This window comes from Dama dama, chromosome 30 (assembly GCF_033118175.1).
Source record: "Dama dama isolate Ldn47 chromosome 30, ASM3311817v1, whole genome shotgun sequence".
In the NCBI taxonomy this organism is placed as follows: Eukaryota; Metazoa; Chordata; class Mammalia; order Artiodactyla; family Cervidae; genus Dama; species Dama dama.
Genome location: NC_083710.1, coordinates 6,571,102 through 6,585,708, shown reverse-complemented (window position 1 = coordinate 6,585,708; position 14,607 = coordinate 6,571,102). Strand labels below are relative to the sequence as shown.

General features: G+C 36.5%; 1 protein-coding gene across 1 annotated transcript in view; it reads left to right on the top strand.

Annotated features, from left to right (window-relative positions):
• TDRD3 (tudor domain containing 3) overlaps positions 1-14,607 on the top strand; it is a 200,039-nt gene that overhangs the window by 39,825 nt on the left and 145,607 nt on the right. The window lies entirely within an intron of this gene.

Here is a 14,607-nt window from a genome sequence, read left to right as displayed (position 1 = left end):
TATTATTTATCTGTAAAATTGTATTTTATTATTTATTGACTTAAACTGATCAAGTTCACTGAAGTTGATCATTCAGGGAGAGTTAATTAATCAGGACATTTTAAATTGAATAGAGGTTGTTCTTCATAGATTATATTGTAAAGGATGACCTTTCAAAAGATAGATTTTTATTTAGTTGAATCAGTACTTTCAAGTGGCTTAAATTTGTAATAGGTGCATCATTTTCCTGTGAATGCTGTACCAAATAACCATAAGCAGAGGGATTAAAACCATAAAAATGTACTCTCTTACAGTTCTGGAGGCTAAAAATCTGAAATCAAGGTGTGTGCAGACAGTCTAGGGGAAAATCAGTTATTTGCTGTGTCCAACTTTCTGGTGGTTGCTGGCATTCCTTGGCTTGAGACCTCATCACTCCAGTTTCTGTGTCCATCTGTGTCTTTTCTGTATGTATGTTTCAAAATTCCCTGGGCCTTTTTCTTATAAGAACACTTGTCATTAGATTTAGGATGCACCTGGATAATTGTTTCATGTCTTTAAGAGACCATTTTTTCCAAATAAAGTAACATTCACTGGTCCCAGAGATTAGTACATGAACATATCTTTTGGGGTACCACCATTCAGACTACTACAAAGAAATGGGTATTTAAATTACATTTTCTAAGCTGGAAAAAGAAAATTCTTAATTTATTTGCAACACTTCAATTTCAAAAACTTCAATACCAAACATTTTCTATTTAAGGTGTATCTTAAATGACAATTAGAATTATTAATTCATATTTATCGACTGAGGGGGTATTTTACTCTTTTGCGAAAACTTCATTTTTATTTACTTATTTCATTTAGTATTTCATTCACATGCTAGGAAGATAATGCTCAAAATCTTTCAAGCTAGTCTAAAGTATGTGAACCGAGAACTTCCAGATGTACAAGCTGGATTTAGAAAAAGCAGAGGGACCAAAGATCAAATTGCTAACATCTGTTGGATCATAGAAAAAGCAAGAGAATTCCAGAAAAACATCTACTTCTGCTTCATTGACTACACTAAAGCCTTTGATTGTGTGGATCACAAGAAACTGGAAAATTCTTAAAGAGATGGAAATACCAGACAACCTTACTTACCTCCTGAGAAACCTGTATGCAGGTCAGGAAGCAACAGTTAGAACTGGACATGAAACAACAGACTGGTTCAAATTTGGAAAAGGAGAACATTAAGGCTGTATATTGTCACCCTGCTTATTTAACTTCTGTGCAGAGTATATCATGAGAAATGCCAGGCTGGATGAATCACAAGCTGGAATCAAGATTGCAGGGAGAAATATCAGCAACCTCAGATATGCAAATGACACCATCCTTATGGCAGAAACCAAAGAGGAACTAAAGAGCCTCTTGATGAGGGTGAAAGAGGAGAGTGAAAAAGCTGGCTTAAAACTCAACACTCAAAAAAGGGAGATCATGGCATCTGGTCCCATCACGTCATAGCAAATAGATGGGGAAGCAGTGGAAACAGTGAGAGACTGTTTTCTTGGGCTCCAGAATCACTGTGGATGGTAACTGCAGCCACGAAATTAAAAGATGCTTGCTCCTTGGAAGAAAAGCAATGACAAACCTAGACGATGTATTAAAAAACTTTTGCCAACAGAAGTCTGAATAGTCAAAGCTATGGTTTTCCCACAGTAGTCATGTACAGATGTGAAAGTTGGACCATAAGGAAGGCTGAGCTCCGAAGAATTGATGCCTTCTAATTGTGGTGTTGGAGAAGACTCTTGAGAGTCCCTAGGACAGCAAGGAGATCAAACCAGTCAATCCTAAAGGAAATCAGTTCTGAATACTCATTGGAAGGACAGAGGGTGAAGCTCCAATACTTTGGCCACCTGATGCAAAGAGCTGTCTTGTTGGAAAAGACCCTGATGCTGGTAAAAACTGAAGGCAGGAGGAGAAAGGGACTGCATGGTTGGATGGCATCATGAGTTGGATGAACATGAGTTTGAGCAAACTCCGGGAGATGGTAAAGAGCAGGGAAACCTGGCCTGTTGCAATCTGTGAGGTCACAAAGAGTCGGACACGCCTTAGCAACTGAGCAGCAGCAGCTTAATTTAGTAGTGTATTTTAAGTGACTGCCAGTTTTTATTTTAGGCCTCTTCTTTTTTCATTTTAATTTTTGGAGAATTGTTAGGCTGTTAAATGGTAACATGTATGCTTACAGGTGCTAGAAACAAATAGGTATTTGTCATAATGGCCTGTGATAATTGAAGTAGGTTTTCATTTTTACAGTTTTGAATAAGTGGTATTAATTTAAATAAATTGTGACTGTAAATCATAAAATATCATTTTAAAACATATTAAAATTGTTTATTTTTATTTTTTAAAATTTTGAATTTTATTTTTTAACTGAAGGATAATTGATTTACAGAATTGTATTGGTTTCTGCCAAACATCAGCATGAATCAGCCATAGGCATACATATGTCCCCTCCCTCTTCTTGCTCTCGAACCTCTCTCCCACCTCCCTCCCCATCCCACCCCTCTAGTTGTTACAGAGCCCTGGTTGAGTTCCCTGAGTCATAGAGCAAATTCCCATTGGCTAATTTTAATACAATATAGAATATTAAACTTATTACTTACCAAGTGTTTCTTGACATCATTATTTTAAATTTTGACATAAAATGATGGCAATAAAAAAAAAAAAGAAAAATGATGGCAATGTATTTTGCATTGAAAATTCTCTTTGGGCATAAATAGTTGCACAGTCTTAGGGAGTAAGTTTTTTTCTTATTGTTGAAAACTGTGTTTCCAATATGTACAATTGGAAAATGTCAACAAATTAAATAATACAAATCTTTTCATCTTGCGGACATCTTCCTTCATTTCTCAGTGAGCTCCATGTGAGGAGCATGTTGGGAATATGTATCTTAGGGTATTTTGGCTATTAGCTGCAACCTTTGAGGAAATTCCCTTTATTGGTTGGTGAATTTCATTCTTTTCTTCTCTTCTCATAACCCTGAAGACTTTTTTTAAAAAAGTTGAACTATAGTAGATTCACTCATTGTATTAGTTTCAGAAGAAGGCATTTTTAAGGATCATTATCTTTTGGAGATATTTTCCAGAATAGACACAAAGGTTACAGTGTTTTAGAAGGAAAGAATCTAGTATTTATTTAGCATCTAACTTCATACCAAGCACATGATGGGTATTTCATTTATTCTTAGAACAACTCTAAAGATCAGCATTTTGTTAGAACAACTCTGTAGACCTTTTTTTTTTTTTTTTTTTTTTTTTTTATTTTAAGTAGGGAAGGCAACTGAGGCACAGGTAGATTGAATTATCCCACATTGATTAAATGGTGAGGCTGAGATATGCATCTAGTTCTGTCTCACTATGAAGTACTGATCAGACAGCCCAAGCTATTCATAAAATGCCTTCTAGTAGTTGTTACCATAGCTCACATTTTAAAGTAACATTTCTCATGTAAACTTAGAATTCAGTCCCTGGTCTGGTGTTGATCCTGGAAGGCCTGTGGCATGGCCTCTGCCAGCTCTGATGCTGTATCACAATAGTCAGTACATGGGACAGTAGGCTTGCAGTGAGTCTTTCCTACTGATGTATGGTTTCATAGCTATCACCTTTGTGCTGAAGTAGAGATGACAGAAATATCAAATAAACTCATTTATGAGTTATTAAAAACTACTTCAGCTCTGCTTCAGAATTTAAAAATGAAAATGTTGAATTAGAGGAAGGACATAAATTATAACCTTCAATGAAAGTAAAAATATCCAGGCTTTCATTTTATACTTTAAAAATACGTAAGGGCTTGGTTTACAAAAATGAATGATAACATAGTTAGATTTCTTTGCTACTATTCCTTGTAATATATCAATTATGGAATTTCAAAGGAATATTTACAAATTTTTACTTGCTAGGGTGTTATAATAATTGGTGGTGGTTTAGTTGCTAAGTCATGTCTGACTCTTGTATCCCCATGGACTATAAGCCTGCCAGGCCTGTCTGTCTGTGGGATCTCTAGGCAAGAATGCTGGAGTGGGTTGCCAACCCACTTACTTATTAAGTAAGTATAATAATTACTTAATACCAAATAAGCCTTCCAGGACTAATGTCTTCATGGATTGGATTATATATAGGAAAAATATTTAAGATATCTGAAAATGGATCATAAAAAATAGAAGTTTGTGTTTTGTTATCACCTTTCTTCTTATCTTAAAATACCATGTTTATTTGTTTTGATGTCAGAGAAAAGCAACAGTTGAAGTGATGTTGAAAGTACTCTGTAATTATTCCACAACAAAAAAGTATTAGTCTCTAGTAATTTATATGTACTATATATAAATCTGTATTTCCAAAGGATGGACATAGGAGGGCATAAGAGCGAAAATTGTCTTTTGATATGCTTCAGTTTTGTTGTGTGTGTGTAAGAAATCTCTTTGAGTGTCTGCTAAATGAGTTTCTTTTTTAAATCCTGAGTGATCTTTATAGCAAGCACAAATTTAGCACTTATAAATAGCTCATTTTATTTTTGATATATCTACTCTCCACCAGAAAAACCCAGTAAATGTTGGAAACATTTATTTTAAAGCCAGTTTAGTACATCTTTGGAGTCTTAGATTTTCCAGTAATAGGCTGATAATATTGTACTTGTAAAGCAAGGTTGTCATCTAGTGGTGTTTTCAAGTAGCACATCCTTCAGAATTAGCTCTCTAATACATCTTAAGCATTTTAAAGGAAATGCTTAACGAAACAATTCTAGGTTTCAATTTTTCAGAATTTAAGCACTTTTAAATATTTTACATTATTTATGACTTTACAAAGGCTTATTCCTAGAAACTTTTTTAAAATCTATATTTTAATCTTTAGTCTTGGGCCAAAAATTTCTTGTCTGGCCACTAAAATGTTGGTTTTTCTTTTTGAGTTTTTTTTTTTTTTGAAAGTCCCTCAGTCACGTCCGACTCTTTGCTACCCCATGGACTGTAGCATGCCAGGCTCCTCTATCCATGGAATTCTCCAGGCCAGAATACTGGAGTAGGTAGCTGTTCCCTTCTCCAGGGGATCTTCCCACCCCAGGCTTTGAACCCAGGTCTCCCACATTGCAGGCAGATTCTTTACTGTCTAAGCCACCAGGGAAGCCCAAGAACACTAGAGTGCATAGCATAACCCTTTTACAGGGGATCTTCCTGACCTAGGAATCGAACCGGGGTCTCCTGCGTTATAGGTGGATTCTTTACCAGCTGAGCTACCAGGGAAGCTTGAGTAGTACAGATCTTAATCATGATGTATCAAGGCATTTCATAATGCTTCACATCTCTATGGAAATTACTTATTTAGGAAAAAAGATCCTTATGGAGTACTAAGTAGTTTCTTTTTTTTTTTTTACCTTTTACATAGCTGTCCTTTCAACTTTTGTGCAGGTTAATTTTATGAAATGTTTGCAAATAAAATTTTAAGGTTGTAACGATGATTCTTTGCTTTTGGTGTTTTTATTTTTGTAATATAAAAATTTTAAAACGTAGCATAGAAGAAATTAAGATAGATTTTCCTTTGTGTAGAAAAAATTTAATGTCACGTATTAGCTAAATGATCGAAATCATATACATTTGTGCATCAAAAGAAATCATACAAACAAAAAACGAATGCATTTTTTTTTTTTTTTAAAGAATGGAAAGAAAACATTTATTTTCCAACAGGGCAAGAAAGTCAGACTTTGGAAGAACTGGCTGGCCAAGATATTTAAATTTAAAAGCTGCAAATTACCTAGGCTACCAAGTTTTCATTAGTCTGTCCATGAAAGAAAAAACAGTAGCTTTTTCATATGATTCTTGTTTTCCAGAGGTCACACTGTATCTTCAGACACCAACATGGCAAATGCCAAGTATAAAATAGTTTACAGGAAATGTTCAAGGTTTTCCTCAGCAGAGGCCAAACCCAGTCAAAGTGACCTTGTTATTTTTGGTATATATCAGAGAGTTACATGTTTTCTTTGACTGTCATGTATGAAGTGCTTAATCATATTGGAAGTGGGGCAGAATGTCACTTTTTGCTTCTCCAGGATCAACATGGAATTTGCAGCCAATGAATTTGACACTGGTATTCAGTTGGTTGGTTGAAATGAGCAGAAGCCTCTGTAGATCTGAGCTGCTCGTGTTTTCCAGCTTCACCATGAAGAAGCTAAGGCAGAGGTGTCCACTGAGAGGCTCAATAGCATATCCCGCTGGGCCACAGTGTGCAGTTGACAGCATGGTTGTCCACTTCTCCAGCCCTTCTGATCGAGATGCATTTTTCAAGATAGTTTATATTTGAATAAAGTCAACCTTGTATTGGAAATAGTTTTCTGCATTGATTAAGATGAACACTAATGACTTATTTCTTAGAGCTACTTTTTTTTTTTATGTTTTTATTCATCTGCCCATTTATAGATATATAACTCATAGAGAAAGTTAAATTTAAGCTAGTGTTGACTCAGGTCCTTATCATAATTATTGGAATAAAGATTGTGGTATTCATTTTGGCAGAGTAGATGGCCACTTTATCTAAAGAAGTATAAAGAAACTGGAAGTGACAGAAGGTGGTATTTGTTTTTTAGGGAAGTAAAATGGAAGACTTGTTTTTTGATTTTCTGCCATTTGGTGTCATAGGATTCCCTATTCTGAATTACTTGTAGTAGGATTCTGACCCTTCTTTATGCTGTGCTTACAGATTTAGTCGTGGAATCCCATAAAGTCATTGACCTTAATGCTGATGTGTCAAGTTATCTCTTGTGATTGGTGACTTCCCCCACCCCACTCCCTTAATGTATTTATAAATTGTATTAAGTGTATTGTTTAGTCTACACTGGGTTATTTGAAACAAATTGTGCACAAATTTTTATTAGGTTGACTAATCGGGGTCATGGAGAGTTGGACAACTTGGTGACTGAGAAAACAAATCATTACTCAGTGTGGTGTGGTTCATAAGTAGATGTTCATAAGCCATTTTCCTATGCCATAGAAAAGGGAAACTAATTTATTACTTCAGTGTTTTTGACTATGTACAGCAAAAGCCTATAAGAATAAGCAAAAACAATAATTTTCAGGAGGCATGTTTTATTCCACTTACACTATAGGCCTAGAAACAGGATAAGCAGAGTGAATACAGAGACCTTTACTTGGGTAGTTTTTATAAAAAATATAAATATGAAAAATATTTTTTAATGTTCTGGGAGAATGCAGTAGATTGGCCAAGTCCATATTTGCTAAGATGAAAGATACCCTTTAATATAAGTATTTTAAAAATTACCTGTTATGTTTTATTCTTTCCTGACTCTGTGTTAGCTTGAGTAATTGGGAGTTATTCAAGCTAATATAGAGACAGAATGGGAATGTATTAGAGATCAATAGAATGGGAAAGATTAGAGATCACTTCAAGGAAGTTAGAGATACCAGAGGAACATTTCACGCAAAGATGAGTACAATAAAAGGCAGAAATGGTATGGACCCAACAGAAGCAGAAGATATTAAGAAGAGGTGGCAAGAATACACAGAAGAACTATATCAAAAAGATCTTCATGACCCAGACAACCACGATGGTGTGATCACTCACCTAGAGCCAGACATCTAGGAGTATGAAGTCAAGTGGGCCTTATTTAGGAAGCATCACTATGAACAAAGCCAATGGAGGTAATGGAATGCCAGCAGAGCGATTTAAAATCCTACAAGGTGATGCTGTGAAAGTGCTGCATTTAATGTGCCAGCAAATTTGGAAAACTCAGCAGTGGCCACAGGGCTGGAAAAGGTCAGTTTTCATTCCAATCTCAAAGAAAGGCAATGGCAAAGAATGTTCATACCATCGTACAGTTGCACTGATTTCACACTCTAGCAAAGTAATGCTCAAAATTCTTCAAGCTAGGCCTCAGCAGTATGTGAACGAAGAACTGAAATCTTGGTGCCTCGGCAAAGGGACCAGAGATCAAATTGAAAACATTTGTTGGATCAGAAAAAGCAAGAGAATTCAAGAAAAACATCTGCTTCATTGACAGATAAAGGCTTTGACTGTGTGAATCACCAAAAACTGTGGAAAATTCTTAAAGACTGAAATACCAGACTGCCTTACCTGCCTCTTGATAAATCTGTTTGCAGGTCAAGAAGCAACAGTACAGCCAGACATAGAACAACAGACTGGTTCCAAATTGGGAAAGGAGCACATCAGGGCTGTATATTATCACCTTGCTTATTTGACTTATATGCAGAGTACATCATGCAAAATGCTAGATTGGGGAATGTAGAAGCTGGAATCAAGATTTCAGGGAGAAATATCAATAATAGCATATATGCAGATGACACCACCCTTACGGCAGAAAGTGAAGAGCAGCTAAAGAGCCTCTTGATGAAAGAGAAGAGTGAAAAAGCTGGCTTAAAGCTCAACGTTCAAAAAACGAAGATCATGGCATCCAGTCCCATCATTTCATGGCAAATAGATGGGGAAACAATGGAAACAGTGACAGACTTAATTTTCTTGGACTCCAAAATCACTGCAGACGGTGACTGTAGCTCCTTGAAAGAAAAGCTATGACCAACCTAGATAGCATATTAAAAAGCTGAGACATTGTCAACAAAGGTCTGCATAGTCAAAGCTATGGTTTTTTCAGTAGTCATGTATGGATGTTAGAGTTGATTATAAAGAAAGCTGACTGCTGGAAAATTGATGCTTTTGAACTTTGTTCTTGGAGAAGACTCTTGAGAGTCCCTTGGACTGCCAAAAGATCAAAGCAGTCAATCCTAAAGGAAATCAGTCCTGAATATTCATTGGAAGGACTGATGCTGAAGCTCCAATGCTTTGTTCAGTTGATGTGAAGAACTGACTCACTGGAAAAGACCTTGATGCTGGGAAAGATTGAAGGCAAAAGGAGAAGGGGATGACAGAGGATGAGATGGTTGGATGGCATCACCTACTTGATGGACATGAGTTTGAGTAAGTTCTGGGAATTGGTGATGGACAGGGAAGCCTGGTGTGCTGCAGTCCATGGGATCAAAAAGAGTTGGACATTACTTAGTGACTGAACTGAATTGATGTGGACTGGTAGTCTTAATGTGATAGCAAGTAATCATGTATAGATGTATAGATCAGAGACTCCCAAAACCACATGTGACCATGTAATTTGGATTTTATTCAGAGACAGTTAATACTGTTCTGTATCACTCATTGTGCAGATATGTCCTTTATTTTTGATTGAGTCCCTATCCATTTGGGAATAATATTTTCATTCTTGATTTCTTTTCATTGCCATTTTAAAGAATTTTCATGCATCATCAGCCTAGTTTGTGTTTATGTGCAATAATAGATTCTCTTTTGGATTATCTTACAAATTCAATTCTCAGTTCAGACTTGAATGGGCATTCATTGCTTGGAATGGTAGAGGTAGGTAGAGGGGAAGAAAACTTCAGTGCACTTTTTCAATTATTTTGGACAATTCAAACATTTTTCCCCTAAGAAATATATGTAAAACATGGAAATAATGAGGTAAAGATGAGTTCTTACATGTGCAGTTTGTAAAGTATTTAGGCCAAAGTAAATGATTTGACGATGGCTCTAGTAAGAACATTGTTTCCATGCATAATTATGTTTATTGCTCTCTAAGAGTCATACAAAGTGACCTAAAATACACAATTGTTTTCCTCGTTTGCTTGAAAAGTGTGTCAGCCATGGGTGATATATCATTTGAGAGACACCTATAGCACAACCCTGCATGTCAAAGACAACTTGAAAGTGTATAGGAGCAAACAGGCAGATATAATTAATATAAACTAATATGATTAGTACAAAATATGTGTGTCACATGCAGACTGAAGCCTGTTTTGTTTAGCTAGACATTTCTTTGCAAAAAACTGAAAGCTAAAAATGAGAATATCTGACAGTAGCTGCTTAACCTGTCTTCATACAGATAGTCACTAATCTGCCGCCTTTCATTCAGTTCAGTCGCTCAGTTGTGTCCGACTCTGCGACCCCATGGACTGCAGCACACCAGGCTTCCCTGTCCATCACCTACTCCTGGAGCTTACTCAAACTCATGTCCATGGAGTCAGTGATGCCATCCAACCATGTCATCCTCTGTTGTTCCCTTCTCCTCCCACCTTCAGTCTTTCCCAGCATCAGGGTCTTTTCCAATGAGTCAGTTCTTTGCATCAGGTGGCCAAAGTATTGGAGTTTCAGCTTCACCATCAGTCCTTCCAATGAATATTCAGGACTGATTTCCTTTAGGATGGACTGGTTGGATCTCCTTGCAGTCCAAGGGACTTTGAAGACTCTTCTCCAACACCACAGTTCAAAAGCATCAATTCTCCAATACTTCAGTTCAAAAACATCACATAGCTTTCTTTATAGTCCAACTCTCACATTCATATATGACTACTGGAAAAACTATAGCTTTGGCTAGATGGACCTTTGTTGGCAAAGTAATGTCTCTGCTTTGCTATCTAGGTTGGTTTTAACTTTTCTTCCAAGGAGCAAGCGTCTTTTAATTTCATGGCTACAATCACCATCTGCAGTGATTTTGGAGCCCCCCAAAATAAAGTCCCTCACTGTTTCCACTGTTTCCCCATCCATTTACCATGAATTGATGGGACCAGAAGCCATGATTTTAGTTTTCTGAATGTTGAGTTTTAAGCCAACTTTTTGACTCTTCTTTTTCACTTTCATCAAGAGGCTCTTTAGTTCTTCTTTGCTTTCTGCCATAAGGGTGGTGTCATCTACATATCTGAGGTTATTAATATTTCTCCTGGCAATCTTGATTCTAGCGTGTGCTTCATCCATCCTAGTGTTTCTCATAATGTACTCTGCATATAAGTAAAATAAGCAGGGTGACAATATACAGCCTTGACAGATTCCTTTTCCTATTTGTAACCAGTCTGTTATTCCATGTCCAGTTCTAACTGTTGCTTCCTGACCTGCATAGAGATTTCCCAAGAGGTAGGTGAGGTGGTCTGGTATCCCCATCTCTTAAGAATTTTTCACAGTTTGTTGTGATCCACACAGTCAAAGGCTTTGGCGTAGTCAATAAAGCAGAAATAGATGTTTTTCTGGAACTCTGTTGCTTTTTTGATGACCCAGCAGATGTTGGCAACTTGATCTCTGATTCCTCTGCCTTTTCTGAATCCAGCTTGAACATCTGGAAGTTCACAGTTCTCGTACTGTTGAAGCCTGGCTTGGAGAACTTTGAGCATTATTTTACTAGTGTGTGAGATGAGTGCAATTGTGTGGTAGTTTGAGCATTCTTTGACATTGCCTTTCTTTGGGATTGGAATGAAAACTGTCTTCATAGAGATAGTCACTGGAGCTGCCCCCTTTAGATGGACATATACTGTTCATCTTGTTGCTGCTCTCATTACATGTACATCATAGTCAGCAGTTAAGTTAAACTCAAGGATTTTACCTACTTTCATAGGAATGGATCAAAGGAAAATTGGTGCTCTTTTCCCTTGCAGTTAGGAATCCACTTACTGGTAATGGTGGCCCACTATCTGGATCTAATAAGTGATATTAAACAGTAGTATTTGTTCTTATCACACTTTTCTGTCAGTTGAGATTCTTGAACTGTAGTTTGGGCATGTCTGTTTTATATGTCCAGGTAACTTCAGAACATGAGGTGAAGATAGTTTTAGTAGTGAGACCAAACTTATTTAAATATATATTCAATACTTGTAATAGGAAACCACCTCTGCCGCAAATTGGTGGATAATAATTAGTTTTAAAGCTTTTACTTCTGAAGTAACAAGAGTTGCTCAGGATTACAAATTAAATGACTGTGAGAAAGACAGGATTTTACCATCTATTTATGGAAACAAGAAACACTTTCTGAAATCTTTTTAAAAAACTTGAGTGTGTATTAAGCTGTGATTTAAAATGGAATTATTTGAAGGTAAAATTAAGGAGAAATCTTAGTATATTTTGTATTATGCAGAAATTTAGCCCTTTACTGCCTTGCTTGTCAATAAAATTTATTTTGGTGTGTTTTTAGTTCAGAATGGTAATGAGTGGTTTTGCACTAAAATCTCCACCAGAGAAGAAAAAAATATGCTTCTGGGCTGGTTTAGTAAACAGGAGCTCTCCACGGTTTGTTTCATCTTTAAGGTTTTGCCCTTTGGTGACTTTAGTGTCAGAGATCGCCTATGGAAACTGATGATGAGTCTCTTTCCTTACGGTCCATGTACAGATGTGCACAGGGATCAGACCTGGCGTGCCTGCTCTGATTTTCAGTGCCCTTTTCCCTCCCAGTGACCACATTAAGGCTGGTGGTTTTTTTTGTTGTTTTACTCTTCTTTCAGTTACTGTAGTATTGTGGTGCATCTTGAATCTGATTTGGGCCTTACACTTTGCTTTTATCCCTTGTTTTATTCACTGATGATACTGGAATCTTTAAATGTTTACAAAAACAAAAAAAGATTAATTTTCCAATCTCAAGTTATGTGAAAATGGCTCATTATTGACAGAAGGATCACCAAGATGTTACTAGGTAGACCTGTGAAAGGGGTCTCCTGTTTCTTGATATTTATAGAGTAAAGATGTGAGGCTCAAATCCTCTTATTTTTGAAAAATATTAAGGGTGAGGAAGGGAGACTTGTAAAACTTGGAAATTGAGACTGAGATATATTTTATAATTTCTTACATTCAGAAAGCCTACAGCCTTCCCTTTTCATATTTTATAGGATAGGTTATTTTTTCATTGTTGTAACAATTTTTTAACTGTTAGTATTAGATAATATTAGTTTCCTGATTTTTTACCATGAAACTAGATCTATTCTTGTTTAATAAATCAATTCTTCGGAGGCACTGATTTAATTTGCCTAGTTGTGCATTTTTGTGTGTGTTGATAAAGTGCCTAGTTGATTATGAAATTGGTATGTATAGATGTTGGCTTTTATTTATGAGAACAAAGTTATATTTCTGATATTAGCATTGTTTGTTGATAAATAAAAGCAGTATGATTCCCCTGGAGGAGGAAATGGCAAACTACTCCAGTATTCTCTGGAATATCCCATGGACAGAGGAGCCTGGTGGGCTATATAGTCCATGGGGGTCACAAAGAGTCAGATAAGACTTAGCACGCTCACACAATGAAAAGACTGCTACACTGAGAATCTAGAGGCATTTTTAACTTTACCTTAGTTAGAAGTTAGACGTGTTGGTCACTCAGTCATGTCTGACTCTGTCCATGGGGTTCTCCAGGCATGAATACTGGAGTGGGTTGTGATGCCCTTCTCCAGGGGATCTTCCCGACCCAAGGAGCAAACCTGGGTCACCAACTTTGCAGGCAGATTCTTTACCATCTGAGACATCAGGGTATTTTAGGGTAAAGTTTAGGTTAACATCTTTGAGAAAAGAGGTGTCTTTTCTTCATTTAAGCTAAAGAGTTAAACTTTGAATATTTTTTTAAGATTATTTCCAGTTTATCTGACATCCTGTAGTCTTTTAATTCTAAAGAGTTGCCTTTTTAGAAGATGAAGTATTTTATTAGTCATTGTATTTTATTTCCCCACTGTAGGAATTTTGAAAGCTGTGTTTTTTTAACTACTCAGTCAGCATTTAATATAGCACCCATATCCCTCTATATACTTTTGCTTCCTAAAATTGGTCTCAACCTATAGTGACCTCTCATCTCTTCCCCATTTTTCCAATGAGAATGTCCCAGAATGTGTTTTATACTTTTTACTTCGTGGAGGTGCCCTTTCTCTGCATTCTTTTCTATTCCCCAGCCACTTTGAGCTCCTATAACATTTTGTTTATAGTTATTTTGGCCTTGTATGGTAGCTATTTATGTGTTATGTTATGCTTTATATGAGACTGTAAATGCCTTAAAGGAAGATATTTATTTTTCTTCATCTTATAAATCAGGGGTTAATTAATATTTGTAGAACTAAATTTGTAAGATGGTTAGTGCCAGATACAGTCAGTGGCTGTGGATGGTGAAAAATTATCAGGATAATCAGGAGTGAACTTACTCATTCTGAATTAAAGCAGTGTTTCAGCCATCTACGCTGCCAGCAAACATTTGTATCCCATAGTCACTCATGTACAGTTTATCCCAGCTTCCTAACCACTTATTCTTAGTGACACATCTAAATACTTAGTGCTTTTTTTCCTCTCTCTGTAACCCACTTAACTCCTGGCCTTCATCCATCATTGTAGTTTAGCACTGCCTTAAGCTTTTAATAGTATCTAATTTTTTAAAACACATTCCTGCTTTGATTTTTATATACTTCCCTTTCTTTTACCTCCTTGATCTTATTCACAGGCTTATCAGCTTTAATTTTCTATTGCTTTTTGTACTTTCCTATTTATATTTCTTTTTGCTTGCTCTTTTACTTTTGAGAAATTCATCCTTTATTTCTTAAAGGCAAGTGTTCTTTGATTACTGTCTTCAGGTAAAGGTGTCTTAGAATCAGCCTAAGGTTGGGAGTTGATGGTGGAAATGCTGACCATCAACTCTGCAAGAGCCAAAGCTAGCTCCGTCAGACTCGCACTCCTGTGTCTTTTCAGTGGGAGAATATCTGGTGGCAGCGCCAGCACCAGGGTATCTGATACTGGTTACAGAAGGTGCCAGATGTTAATGGGCATCTTTACAGGTGGACTT